The sequence below is a fragment of the Myotis brandtii genome, unplaced genomic scaffold, assembly GCF_000412655.1.
Source record: "Myotis brandtii unplaced genomic scaffold, ASM41265v1 scaffold111, whole genome shotgun sequence".
In the NCBI taxonomy this organism is placed as follows: domain Eukaryota; kingdom Metazoa; phylum Chordata; class Mammalia; order Chiroptera; family Vespertilionidae; genus Myotis; species Myotis brandtii.
In genome coordinates this window covers 4,118,781-4,131,510 of record NW_005353789.1, presented here as the reverse complement: position 1 = coordinate 4,131,510, position 12,730 = coordinate 4,118,781, and the positions used below count along the sequence as shown (strand labels likewise).

The 12,730-nt window shown below is 34.3% G+C and overlaps 1 long non-coding RNA gene across 1 annotated transcript in view; it reads left to right on the top strand.

Moving 5' to 3' along the window:
• Nucleotides 1-12,730, top strand: part of LOC106727159 — a 126,878-nt gene that overhangs the window by 37,109 nt on the left and 77,039 nt on the right. Inside the window, exons 6-8 of the long non-coding RNA XR_001363317.1 lie at nucleotides 868-947; nucleotides 1,903-2,014; nucleotides 6,197-6,299. This is a non-coding gene — a long non-coding RNA (uncharacterized LOC106727159). The remainder of the gene's footprint in view (nucleotides 1-867; nucleotides 948-1,902; nucleotides 2,015-6,196; nucleotides 6,300-12,730) is intronic.

Sequence of the window (12,730 nt, the reverse complement as noted above, 5' to 3'; positions counted from 1 at the left end):
CAATAGGAAATTGGTTGATTACTGTTGAAAAGAACAAAAAGTATAAAAATATTATTCCAGTGCATGATGTTTTCTAAATATTATCATTTTAGCATCTTTTTATTTTCTAAGGCAACACTTTCCTGGATAGGTGAAAAAAGACTAGTTGAAATCACACACCTTGGTCGAACATCTGTTGTGTGCAAGGCATTGTGCTAAGTACTGTGGAAGGTAGAATAATACTAAAACATGAACAGTTCCTTCACACCACATATGCATAATTTTACCCACAAGCATTTATATTCTAGTAGAAATATGCTGAATTAAATCTCAATACTGGAGGCCAAGGACATAATTCAGGGTCCTAAACAGAACAAACCCGGAGCTGTCTGCATTAAAAGTAATGGAAAAGAAACGCTAATGCTAAAGATGCGTATTCCAGCTGGTGGGAGGTGCATTAGAACAGACTGAACACAGAATCCACTGGAGTCTCATACAGCCGGACAATAGCACAAAGCCCTAAGTGCCCGAGAGGAAGCTTTGAATAGCTCAGTCAGTCTTTCAGTTTGAATGGATAGTATTGGACAGAAGTGTCTCAGGCATTGGAAGAGTGTGGGAGGAAAGAGGAGGAGATGTTATGAATATCTTATCCTGAGCTTTAAGATGAGAACAATGGGCTTCTTATGCAAACTGAATTGAGATGACCATCCTATTTCAAATAGCCAAGAAACTGCATAACTTAAACCTGGACATGTTAATGCCATAGGGAGTTTCTATATATGGATTCACTTTACAAAATAGTACGCTGTCACTGCTTGATCTTTTTAAAATTCTTTTAACAAAATTAAAGTTCATGAAAATAAAGTTCACATCATCTTCCTGGTTTAGAGACTTATGCCCTGCTGAAAAGGCCAAGCAGGACTCAAGTCTGCCTTGAAGATGACGGTAGAGGAGTAAACAAATGCTTGGTAAGTTTTCTTACGTGTTTGCTTATTTCACAAACATTCTTAGCTTTCAATTCATCATAGTTATAAAATTCTTAAAGTTTAAAGTATTTTTAAAATCATCTAAAAATAACCTCTCACCTATTTTAGTAATGCCTCCTCCTCAAGTATCTCCCATAGATGGTCAAAACCTTCTGAACGAATTTGGTTGCTTTAGTGATTCAAAGTTCCATGTTTGTTTGTTTTTTAAAATCTCTTTGCAACCAGTACCTTACAACTTTTACTCTTTAATTCCCTATCTGACCTTCCCCATCTATGGACAACCATCATATGCTGGAATATAACTGTCTTCCCTTAGTTTTTCCTTTGAGCCAATCATATTCAGGTCCTTCAGCAATTCTTTGTGTGGCATCCTTTTCCAAGGGAATATCTTAGGAATATTATTTCTCTGTATTTTATTTATTTCATTACCACTGAAATTACCACATCTCCACCCCCTCCACCCCCTACCTTCACTTTTTTGGGGGGAATTTTCCACATTTCCCTTCCCAGAAACTGTTACAAGATGACAGGTAGGGACATAAACAGGTGTTAGGCTTTGTGTGAGCAGATAGACTCATAGAGTTTTATAAGTTTGAGAGACACTCAGGAGGGAAAGCTTTTTGCTTACAAAGCTTACTACTGTGTGCAAGATGCTTACTTGTCAATTTCTGAATGGGCAGGAACATTGGTAGCCTATTTTCTTCACATTTTAGTATTGAATTAGCACAAAATAACTGGTCTTCCATGTTCTATGTGGCCATGTCTACTCTTTATGGGTCCAAGCAGGAAAAAGTATTTCTAAATGATTGAGACCAAAAATTTCTCGTAGAAAAATGTTTTATTTGGGGCCTAATTTATCTGTTTTGTGACTTTATTCATTTCACAGGCAATTTCTCACATGTTCATTGTTTTCATTTTTCTTGAATCTTTATTACAGAATAGTTGGAATGCAAATACCAATTATTATCCAGAAATGGGCATTCAGTTGATTTTGAAGGAACCTGAACTTTTGACTTGGATTATTCAGTTATTCAAAACTACATTTCTCTGTGAGTTTCAAATCATAGCAGGGTTATTTAGGCAACAAAAAAATTTTAAGGATGTCCTTAAAGTCTATTTTTAAGGGAGAGGACTATAAAAAATAGTGAATGGGTATTCTAAATAGCTAGGGAAACTAATGTGTATATGAGGGTAATGTAGGAGTGATGCCCAAGGTGTAGGGTGGGGTGGGAGTTCATGTGAGGAGCATGAGCCAGGAGGTGATGTATGAGGGACTGTGTCATAGATGACCATCCCTTATTAGAACATCGAAGGTTGACACTGTCCCCAAACAACAGTGACTTGTTAATATGTTTTTCCTGAGAAAAAGGGTAACCAAAACTTCACACCCTCCCAGAGCCCGGAGCGTGGGCAGACTTTGTGTCTCAATGTACCACAGAGGGACCCTCTTTTCAAGTCACACTGAACTCCTTTGGAGCCTCCCCCATCATCCTTCCCCAACCTCCAAACCTTTGAGACACCAGCCTACCTCTAGCTGTGTCTGTAATGAATGGGGAGGAGTGGCAGCACCCCATTCTGGAAAATTCCACCGAAATGTTTCCTCAAGCAGAATCTGACCTCAGGCACACAGCATCCTTTGTTCACATTTCTCACTCTGCCCCCTGCTAACTAACGTGGAGGGTTTTAACAGTGGGAAATCCTTTGTTCACATTTCTCACTCTGCCCCCTGCTAACGTGGAGGGTTTTAACAGTGGGAGCTCAGAATAGAGCTGCAACATAGAGCATAGGGATACACAAATCCTTATTTTATTAACACTGTAAATTCCATTTCCTTGGAATGGCCAATTTTTCTCTGCCTAGCAGCAAAAAGATAGTTAAAGGGACTTCTGGTGACATTCCCTTTGTTTAATGAAGCTTGGAGTTATGGGCAACTGCCTTGAACTGCCGTTATTATCTGCATGAGTGAATAAGGGCTGAGGGTCCAAGTCTGTGCAAAGACTTTTATTGCAAATAGGCACATTGATCATTCATAATCAGACCTACCAGGTCAGCAGAGCTGCGGTGACAGCAAGCCCTGAAAAAGCTGACCAGCGGAGCACTAGCGCTCATAGGCTAACATAATATTCAAGCAGAATGAGATCCTCTTTTCTTTACACCCTTGTCTCTTGGCTTTCTTCTGACAGAGTGGGAATGAGAACCAACAGGCATTTGAACTATATCCCATATCACCAATCACAGAGTCATCCTCTGCTCCTTTGAGGCCTCTACATGTTTCTAGAGCCCTGTTTCTTTAGAGGTGTATTCCTTCTGTGTAAAGGTTTGTGCTGTCGGTCTCACATTACCATATGATTTAGGGTATTATGGTGCTGGTTCCTTGTAAATCCATGGCTTTCTGATTCCAAATATTTACTCACATTAGACTCACATTCAGAAGAGAGCATTTCAAAGACATCCCTATTTGAAACTTCAGAGCGAATGTCGAGCCACGTTTGTTGCCTTATCATTGCGTTGGCTAGTAAGCTTTTAAAATATACCTTTGAATACACGGACATCCTATTTGAAAAGTCGGCTTTATTACATTACTAGTGGCTGTCCTATTTGAAAAGTCGGCTTTATTACATTACTAGTGGAGGGTGCACGAAATTTGTGCACGGGGGGTGTGTCCCTCAGCCTGGCCTGCACCCTCTCCAATTTGGGACCCCAGATTTGTGTGTTGGTTTGTTGACACAGTGACACAGGGACAATGGAAAGGCCTGTACCTTCACCTAGATTACAGAATTAGAAGAACTAGATAATACATGCATTTTAGATTTTAGGCCTCCTGATTCTGCTCTAAAGAGTGACAAAGCTAAGGAGGTATTAATCACTAGAGGGCATGACAGTAGTAGCAGGGATATAAAATTTGAGCAGTCTGAAATCAAAGAGGATTTTGAGATTAATAGTATATGGTGAAAACACCAAGAAACTCAATTTGATGTCCCATGTTCATACAGAAAAGTGGTCTTGCTAGCCCATTTTGAATTGGATGTGCTTTGTGAATTATTTTTCTAACGGTGATGAATTTGCAGTGGTCTATCCACACGTGATCACTCAATTGACCTTGTGACCAATGACAAGCATATGTCAAATGGCTGGCAAGGGTGAGGGGTTTCCTGAGTCATCAGAGTGATGAACCCGTGAGCTTGTTAGTGTGATTTCTTCATCAGCTGTGCTAAGTGAACAAAGAGTGCACTAAAGGGGTAAGAAGGAAAATGTAACCATTTTGATAATCACTTCATCTGTGACTTGATACAGGCAACAATCAACTAGGCTGTGATTCTTCCATCAGATGCTGAGAAATGAGGAAGTATTTTAAGTCTAAAACAACTAAATATATACACACCTATGACAGTATTTTTAGATGTTTTTCCACATTGCCACATAAACTCAAAATCAGCCCAAATATAGTAGTCCAACAAATTTTATAATTGATTTTGCACTTAGTGAACTACTCAATACATAGGTACTAGTAATTTGATTTAACCATTAATTGGAAGAAGTTTAATCATAGAATTTTGGAAATAAAAGGGACTTTGTGGTTTAATCACTCGTTCTAAACTAAATAATCTTGAGTCTCAGGAAAGTAAGTGACTATCCTGGAGATTATCAGAGATTTAATGGGCCCCTAATTTCTAGCTCAATGTTTTTTGTCTTACTCTCTATAATAATTTGTATTTTTTAGATTTTTACACGTGAGTATTCATTCAAATTTTCTCTTTGGTTCCAATTACATGTTTTAGAGGTTTAGGGTCCAAATGAGAATCATATACTGCCTTTAGTTTTTATGATTCTTAAATCTCCTTCAGTCTGGAACAATTCCTCGGTCTTCCCTTAGCTTTCATGACCTTGACATTTTTGAAGAGTTACTTGTAGGGTGTCCCTCATTTGGGGTTTGTCTGAGATTTCCTCCTATCTAAGGTTAGGTTATGAATATTTGGTAGAGTACAACAGAAATGGCACTGTATTATGTTCAGAGTACAATACCAAGAAGTACACTCTACCAAGTCTTCCTGTCACTGGCAATGTGCCCTGTGAACACTTGATTAAGGTGTTGTCGCCAAGCTTCTCCAGTATGAAAGTGTTTTACTTATTAAATAATAAGCAATTAGTAAGTATTTGTGGGGAGATGTTTGAGATCATGTAAGTTTCATTTTCCACATCAAACTTTTGTCCATTAATATTAGTATCCATTGATAATGTTTTTCTAAAACTATTATTTTCATTGTTGCTAAATAACTATTTTCTAATGCCAAATTTCCTTCTACATTGTTAGTTGACATTTGACTCCAAGCAAGACTTTTCCCATCTCTTGCTTTTATTTAATCATCATGTGTACATATCAGTATGAACTCAAGGATATCAATTTTATTCACTGGGTTATAATTTTTTACAGGCATTTTTATTTTTATATTTATATTCTGTCACGTATTTGACCAGTGAGAGTTTCTTTAAACAGAATCTCATCTTTTCTTGCCATATACACTTCATTTTGTTTTAGCACTTTATTAATTTCTGGCAAGCCAAGATATTCTAGGATTTACCATGGACTTTTTTTTTACCCTAGCCTTGAAATCAGCCAATTCTCTAGAGAACCTTAGGTTTTTAGTGGTATTTAGAAACCGAGATCTGTGCACTTTTGTTATTTGCTTCAGGGTCCTCTCAGCAAAAAGACCTAGGAAGTATATATGCATGTGTGTGTGTAAGTATATATATAGGTATATTCATACTTATAAATCCTTATTTTTCCATAGCAAGAAAATATGACCACAATATATTTATTTATTTTTCTTAATCCCCTTGTATCTGTCAATCTCAGAGACACATAAGCCATCTCCTTGGGCCCAACGAAATGGGATTTCCCCTTAGCGCTGGCCCCAGAGAATACACTAGTCAAGTTCCTGAACATGGCTAGAGTGGGCTGGGCTGGCTATTTTCCTTCCTCCAGTTCAATTAGGCTCTGATAAAACCCCAGCTGATTAAGCTTTGGTTAACTGGTTTCTCCTGAAGGCAAACCCTGTTAAGAAGAGGGCGCTCTGATGTATTTCCTGTCTCCCTGCTAGAAACTCAAGGGGAATTTTTCTCCAATATTTACTGTGCGGACCTGGTAAGGCTCCTAGAGGTAAAATTCACAAAAGTGTGGGGTTCCCCCCTCACCCCAATGACTGGGTCTTTCTGGTGTTTTTACCTCTCAGACTTGTTCACACTGAGCTTCAAGCAATTCATCAATTACAGTTCAGATTGTCCTCCTCTGGCCCTGGTTCCCGTGGAGGTTTCACCTTACGGATTTCTGCCCTGGTAAGTTGTGATATTCTGTATTTGTCTGTCAATGTCTATTTTGGGGGGCAGTGGTTTGCCCTGTGATTTGACTTCTCTTATGGATCTAAGAAGAATTGTTGATTTTTTGGTTGGTTCAACTTTTTACCTGTTGTTTTGATGGAGTGGCAACTCCCAAGCTTCTTATATGTCCGGCCAAAAATGAAAGTTTTTACTTAGGCCTTTTCAAATTTCTTTCAACAATGTCTTGTAGTTTTAGGTGTACAGGTCTTGCACCCATTTTGTTAATTTATCTCAAGGTATTTCACATTTCTTGATGGGTATTTTTTACAATTTTATTTTACAATGGTTCATTGCTACTAGATGGAAATACACTTGTATTTTGCAACCTTACTAGTAAGTAGCTTTTTGAACATTCCTTAAGATTTTCTACATTAATATAATATTGTCTCAACTGGGACAGCTTTTAGTCTTTTTCTTTTCCAATTCATATGCTTTGTATTTATTTTTTTCCTTATTGTAATAGCTAGCACCTTCAAAAAAATGCTGAATAGAGTTGATAACAGTGAGTTTTTTTGCCTTTTTCCTAAACTTAGGGACAACTGTGGGGTTTTTTTTTGTAGATGTCTCTTGTATCCATGAAGTTACCTTATTTTTTTAGTTTGTTAACAGTTTTTAATCATTAATAGGTATTCAATTTTATCAGATGCTTTTTTTTATTCCTTTTTAAGCCTAGTAATATATGGAATATACTCAGTTACTTTAATAGATTTTCAAATGCTAACCAAACTTGTTTTCTTAGGATAAATCCTACTTAGGCATGATGTATTATACATTTTATGTATTCCTGGATTTGATTTGCTAAATTTTTAAAAATAATTTTTACATTTATTTTTATGAAGAATATTGGCCTGTAATGTTCTTTTCTGATATTTTTGGTTTTGTTATCTGGATGGATAATGCTGGCTTCATAAAAAGAATTGGGAAATGCTCCCCACCCCCCTTATATTTCTGGAAGAGTGTGTGCTATTTTTTTTTTCTTCTAAAGCAGTGGTTCTCAACCTTGGCTGCACATTAGAATCACGTGGGAATCTTTTTAAAATCCTGATTTCTGGGCCTCATCCTCGGGAAATTCTGTTTCTTTGTTATGGGGTGGGGCCACAACATTAAAAAAACAGAATTTCCGGAGGATGAGGCCCAGAAATCAGGATTTTAAAAAGATGCCCACGTGATTCTAAATGTGTAGCCACGGTTGAGAACCACTGTTCTAAAGCATAAGGTAGAATTTACCCAGGAAGGTATGTGGGTCTGTTGTTTTCATTGTAGAAAGGTTATTCAAAATTTTCATAGACCCAGGTGTCTTAGGTTATCTACTCATTTTTTAATGAGCTTTGATTATTGGTGTCTTTTAAACTATTCTTCTATTTTATCTAAGTTGTTGAATTTATTAGGATACAGTTGACCTTAAAATTTTCTTATCCTTTTACTACTTATAAGGTATTCAGTAATGAGCCACCTTGTATTTTTATATTGGTGATTTGAATGTGTTTTTGTTGTTGTTGTTTTCTGATAAATCTGAATAGGATTATTCAATTTTATTAATGTTTTCAAAGATCAGGTTTTGGCTTCATTGAGTTTTCTCTATTATTTTTGTTTTACATTTAATTGATATCTTCTCTTAATTAATTTGCTAAGAAATTATTAACAGTAATGACTAATATTCCAAATTAGTCACTTGGGGGTTTTCTTTTTCTAGTTTCTTAGTGTGGTAGCTGAGATCTTTGATTTTATCTAAGATTTGATATAAACCTTTTCTCTTTTCTAATACTTAAGTGTATTATGGTTGTAAATTTCTCTCTAAACACTTTTGTAGCTGCAACCCTAAAATTTTGATTCGTTGCTAATTTAGTATTATCCATTTCAAAATGTTTGCTAGTGTCTTTTATGATTCCTATCTTGATTTGAGGGTTATATAAGCTAAGAAGTAAGTTGCTTAATTTGTAATATTTGAGGCTTTGTAGATGTTTTATTTTTATTAATTTCCGGAGGATGAGGCCCAGAAATCAGGATTTTAAAAAGATGCCCACGTGATTCTAAATGTGTAGCCACGGTTGAGAACCACTGTTCTAAAGCATAAGGTAGAATTTACCCAGGAAGGTATGTGGGTCTGTTGTTTTCATTGTAGAAAGGTTATTCAAAATTTTCATAGACCCAGGTGTCTTAGGTTATCTACTCATTTTTTAATGAGCTTTGATTATTGGTGTCTTTTAAACTATTCTATTAGGATACAGTTGACCTTAAAATTTTCTTATCCTTTTACTACTTATAAGGTATTCAGTAATGAGCCACCTTGTATTTTTATATTGGTGATTTGAATGTGTTTTTGTTGTTGTTGTTTTCTGATAAATCTGAATAGGATTATTCAATTTTATTAATGTTTTCAAAGATCAGGTTTTGGCTTCATTGAGTTTTCTCTATTATTTTTGTTTTACATTTAATTGATATCTTCTCTTAATTAATTTGCTAAGAAATTATTAACAGTAATGACTAATATTCCAAATTAGTCACTTGGGGGTTTTCTTTTTCTAGTTTCTTAGTGTGGTAGCTGAGATCTTTGATTTTATCTAAGATTTGATATAAACCTTTTCTCTTTTCTAATACTTAAGTGTATTATGGTTGTAAATTTCTCTCTGAACACTTTTGTAGCTGCAACCCTAAAATTTTGATTCGTTGCTAATTTAGTATTATCCATTTCAAAATGTTTGCTAGTGTCTTTTATGATTCCTATCTTGATTTGAGGGTTATATAAGCTAAGAAGTAAGTTGCTTAATTTGTAATATTTGAGGCTTTGTAGATGTTTTATTTTTATTAATTTCTAATTTAAGTTTTTGCTAGAGAAAATACTATTTTAAGATTTTTAGCTTTTAAATTATGTTGACTAAATTTATGATTAGTATATGATTAATATTGGTTACTATTTCATATGCACTGGAAAAGATTGTGTAATCTGAAGTTGTGGCATTATAGTGTTCTTTAAATGTCAAGTAATTAAGGTGGTTGACAATGTTGCTCAGATCTCTATTATCATAGATGGTGTTTTTTTTCCCCTGGTTGTTCTATTAATTGTCAAGAAGAGCAGGTTTAAGTCTTCAACTAAGATTGCATATTTTTCTTTTTCTCCAGTTTTTGCTTTATATGTTTTGTAGCTCTTTTATTGTGTACAGTAGTACCCCTTTATGTACAGGGGGTATGTCCCAAGATACCCTGTGGCTGCCTGAAACCACAGACACTATGAATCTTATATATACAATATATATATAAGTATAATAATATTAATAAGTATAATAATTAAGTAAAAAAAGTATAATAATACAATATATGTATAAGTATATGTATATGTATAAGTAATATATATATATATATAACATGTACATTATACTTACATATCTATGATAAAGTTTAATTTATAAATTAGGCACAGTAAGAGATTAATAACAATAACTACTTATAAATTATAACAATTATAACAATATGCTATGATAAAATTATATGAATGTTTTCTACCTCTCTCTTTCTCTCAAAATATCTTATTGTACTATACTCACCCTTCTTGTGATGATGTGAGATGATAAAATGCTTACATGATGAGGTAAAGTGAGGTGAATGAATGATATAGGCACTCTGACATAGCGTTAGGCTACTACTGACCTTCTGATATGTCAGGAAGATCATCTGCTTCTGGTGATCCTGGATCACGTCATGAGGACATCAATGGCTGGATGCCAGGAGCAGATGTCAATGGTTGGGGAAATTTAGTATTTTCAGACTGCAGTTGACTGTGGGTTACTGAAACTGCAAAAAGTGAAACTGCATGAGGAGGACCTACTGTATTTATAATTGTTTTACCTTCTTGATACATGAACTTTTATAATAATGACATATCCCTCTCTATCTCCAAAAATATCACTTATCCTCAAGTTTATTTTATTATATTAATATTAAATTGTTCTTATTTACAAATAAAATTTTAAACTTTTACTTTCAGTAATTGTGTTTTCTTTTAAGGTCTCATAGGTTGGAGATCATTTATATAAAAGACATGAATTAATTCACATCTGTTACATTTAATATAATTATTGATGTGATTGCATTTAGATAAGCTTTTTACTATTTGTTTTAAATTTTAGCATTCAGTTTTTTCTTTTCTTTCATCTTTTTGCCTCATTTTTTTGTAAATATAAATTTTAAAATGCTATTTTCATATGTCTACTTTTCTACTTTAACTGCATTTTTAGTGGTTGCTGCAGAGGTTAAAATGTATAGTTTATATCTACTCAGGCTACTTAGATATAATTTTTAATTACTTCTTGTAAAATATAGGAGGCTTGTAACAATATATATTTCCATTTCCTCCCCCTTCTTAAAACTATTTCCATGTGTATCGTATCTATTCACCCTATAAAGCAGAGGTGGAGAAGGTCCAGCCTTCTGGCTATATAAGACTCGCAAAGTCATTTGGTCTGGCCCTGCCAAGGCATTAGGGGTGAGTTAATTAATTGTTTAACCAAATATAGCAGGCTACTTTTTAACTTGATAATTTTGTATGGCCCACGAATGATGTTATAAATATCCAAATGGCCTTTGGCAGTAAAAAGGTTTCCCACCCCTGCTATAAAGTAACAAATAACATAAGATACCTTTTTGCCTTATATACTCATATAACTTACAAAAAAGAAAAAAAAAGTTTTATATTTACTCATACTTTTACCATTTCTGTTACTTCATTCTTTCCTATTGATCTGAGTTGTCATTTAGTGTCATTTATTTTGAGATTGAAGAACTCCTCTTAGCATTTCTTATAGTGTATACCAGTGTTCCTGATAGTTTCTTAAATTTTTGTTTATCTAAAAATGTTCTTAATTTGCCTTCAATTTTGAAATATAGCTTTGCTGTAAATATGTTTTTTTATCCTTCCATGCTTTGAACATGCCATTCCAATGTCTTTGGACTTCCATGACTTCACATGAGAAGTCAGCCATTAAATTTTGTGGTACCCTCACCTTCTCCAAACCTCCTGAATTGTTTTGCTCAGGCTTCTTTCAAGATCGTCTCTTTATCTTTGGCTCATAAGCTGTTTGACTCTGGTATGTCTAGGTATAGATTTATTTTTATTTATCTTGACTGGTATTTGTTGAACTTTCTGAATCTGTAAAATAATGTATTTTACTAAATTTGTAAATTTTTAGTTAATTTATTTTCAAATATTTTCTTTTTTTTACCTCTGTGGGGTTTTTTTTTTCTTTTTCTTTTTTCTTTCTTTCTGGAATTCCAATTACATGCATGCTAGATGATCTTAAATGTTCTGTTCTCTTTTTCTCTGTTCTTTGAATTGGAGAATTTCCATTGGTTTTTTAAGTGCAGTGATTTTTTTTTAGCCATGTCGGTGTCTGCTACTGAACTTATCTAGCTAATTTTATGGATTCCTCATTAATTTCCAACCGCTCTGCTCTTTGGGTTCTGTTCTCTGAAACCTCAATCTTTCTGTGACCAAACTGTGCACAGTTGGGAAATGTACTCAGCTGTGAAAAACATTAGGCTAAGATTCTGCATAGTTTTACCTTTGAAGAGGATGTCTCTCTATGGTTTCTCACCATACTGTCAGCCAGGTATTTGGACAATTTCTGCCCTGAATTCTGGTCTATTTCCCACTATGATTCTTTTACTGTCAGAATTTCCCTTTTACATTTCTAGTGGTTTGCTCTGCTCTGCGCTTCAGTATGTGGCACTTTTACCCTGTATGCTTATGGTTTTTCCCTACATCATTTTCAGTAGCTATGGGGGTTAAGAGAGCTTTTGTACCCCAAACTTACAAAGTCAAAATTCGTATTCCTTTAATTTACAGTTTTTAAAAGGCTGAATTCTTTTCTGCTACTGTCTGGTCTTAAATGCTTTATAGTTTATAGTATATTTAAATAGTTGTCCTTGATTTTGTTTTTGAAAAAACATGTTATATTTGCATGACCACGTCATTCTTCAGCCATTTACCCTCTCCAGTATTTTTTAAATGGTGTTGTTTTCTGGTGGATGTTATTTCTGTGTTAACCCATGGCTTTCTGCTTTTCATCTGCTAAGATATTCAGCATTTATATTCTTATGTCATATTTTATTGTTTTTGAGAAATTATGTATTTATTTTTTTTCTGTTATTCAGAAAATTTGAAATTGTAGTAGAGGTATCCCACATTCATTCAATATTATCAAAATTGGTTATTGAATATCATGTGTCTATTAAACTTTACATTTGTAAGTATGTTAATTAGTTTGTGCAATCAATAATAGTTTGAATTATATTTCTTTCAAAAATAACATTAGAGTAAAAAATTGGTAATTGAAATAAAAGGTTATTAAATATAGTTATTTAGGATAGAGTTCAGGTTAATTGGTAAGACCTCA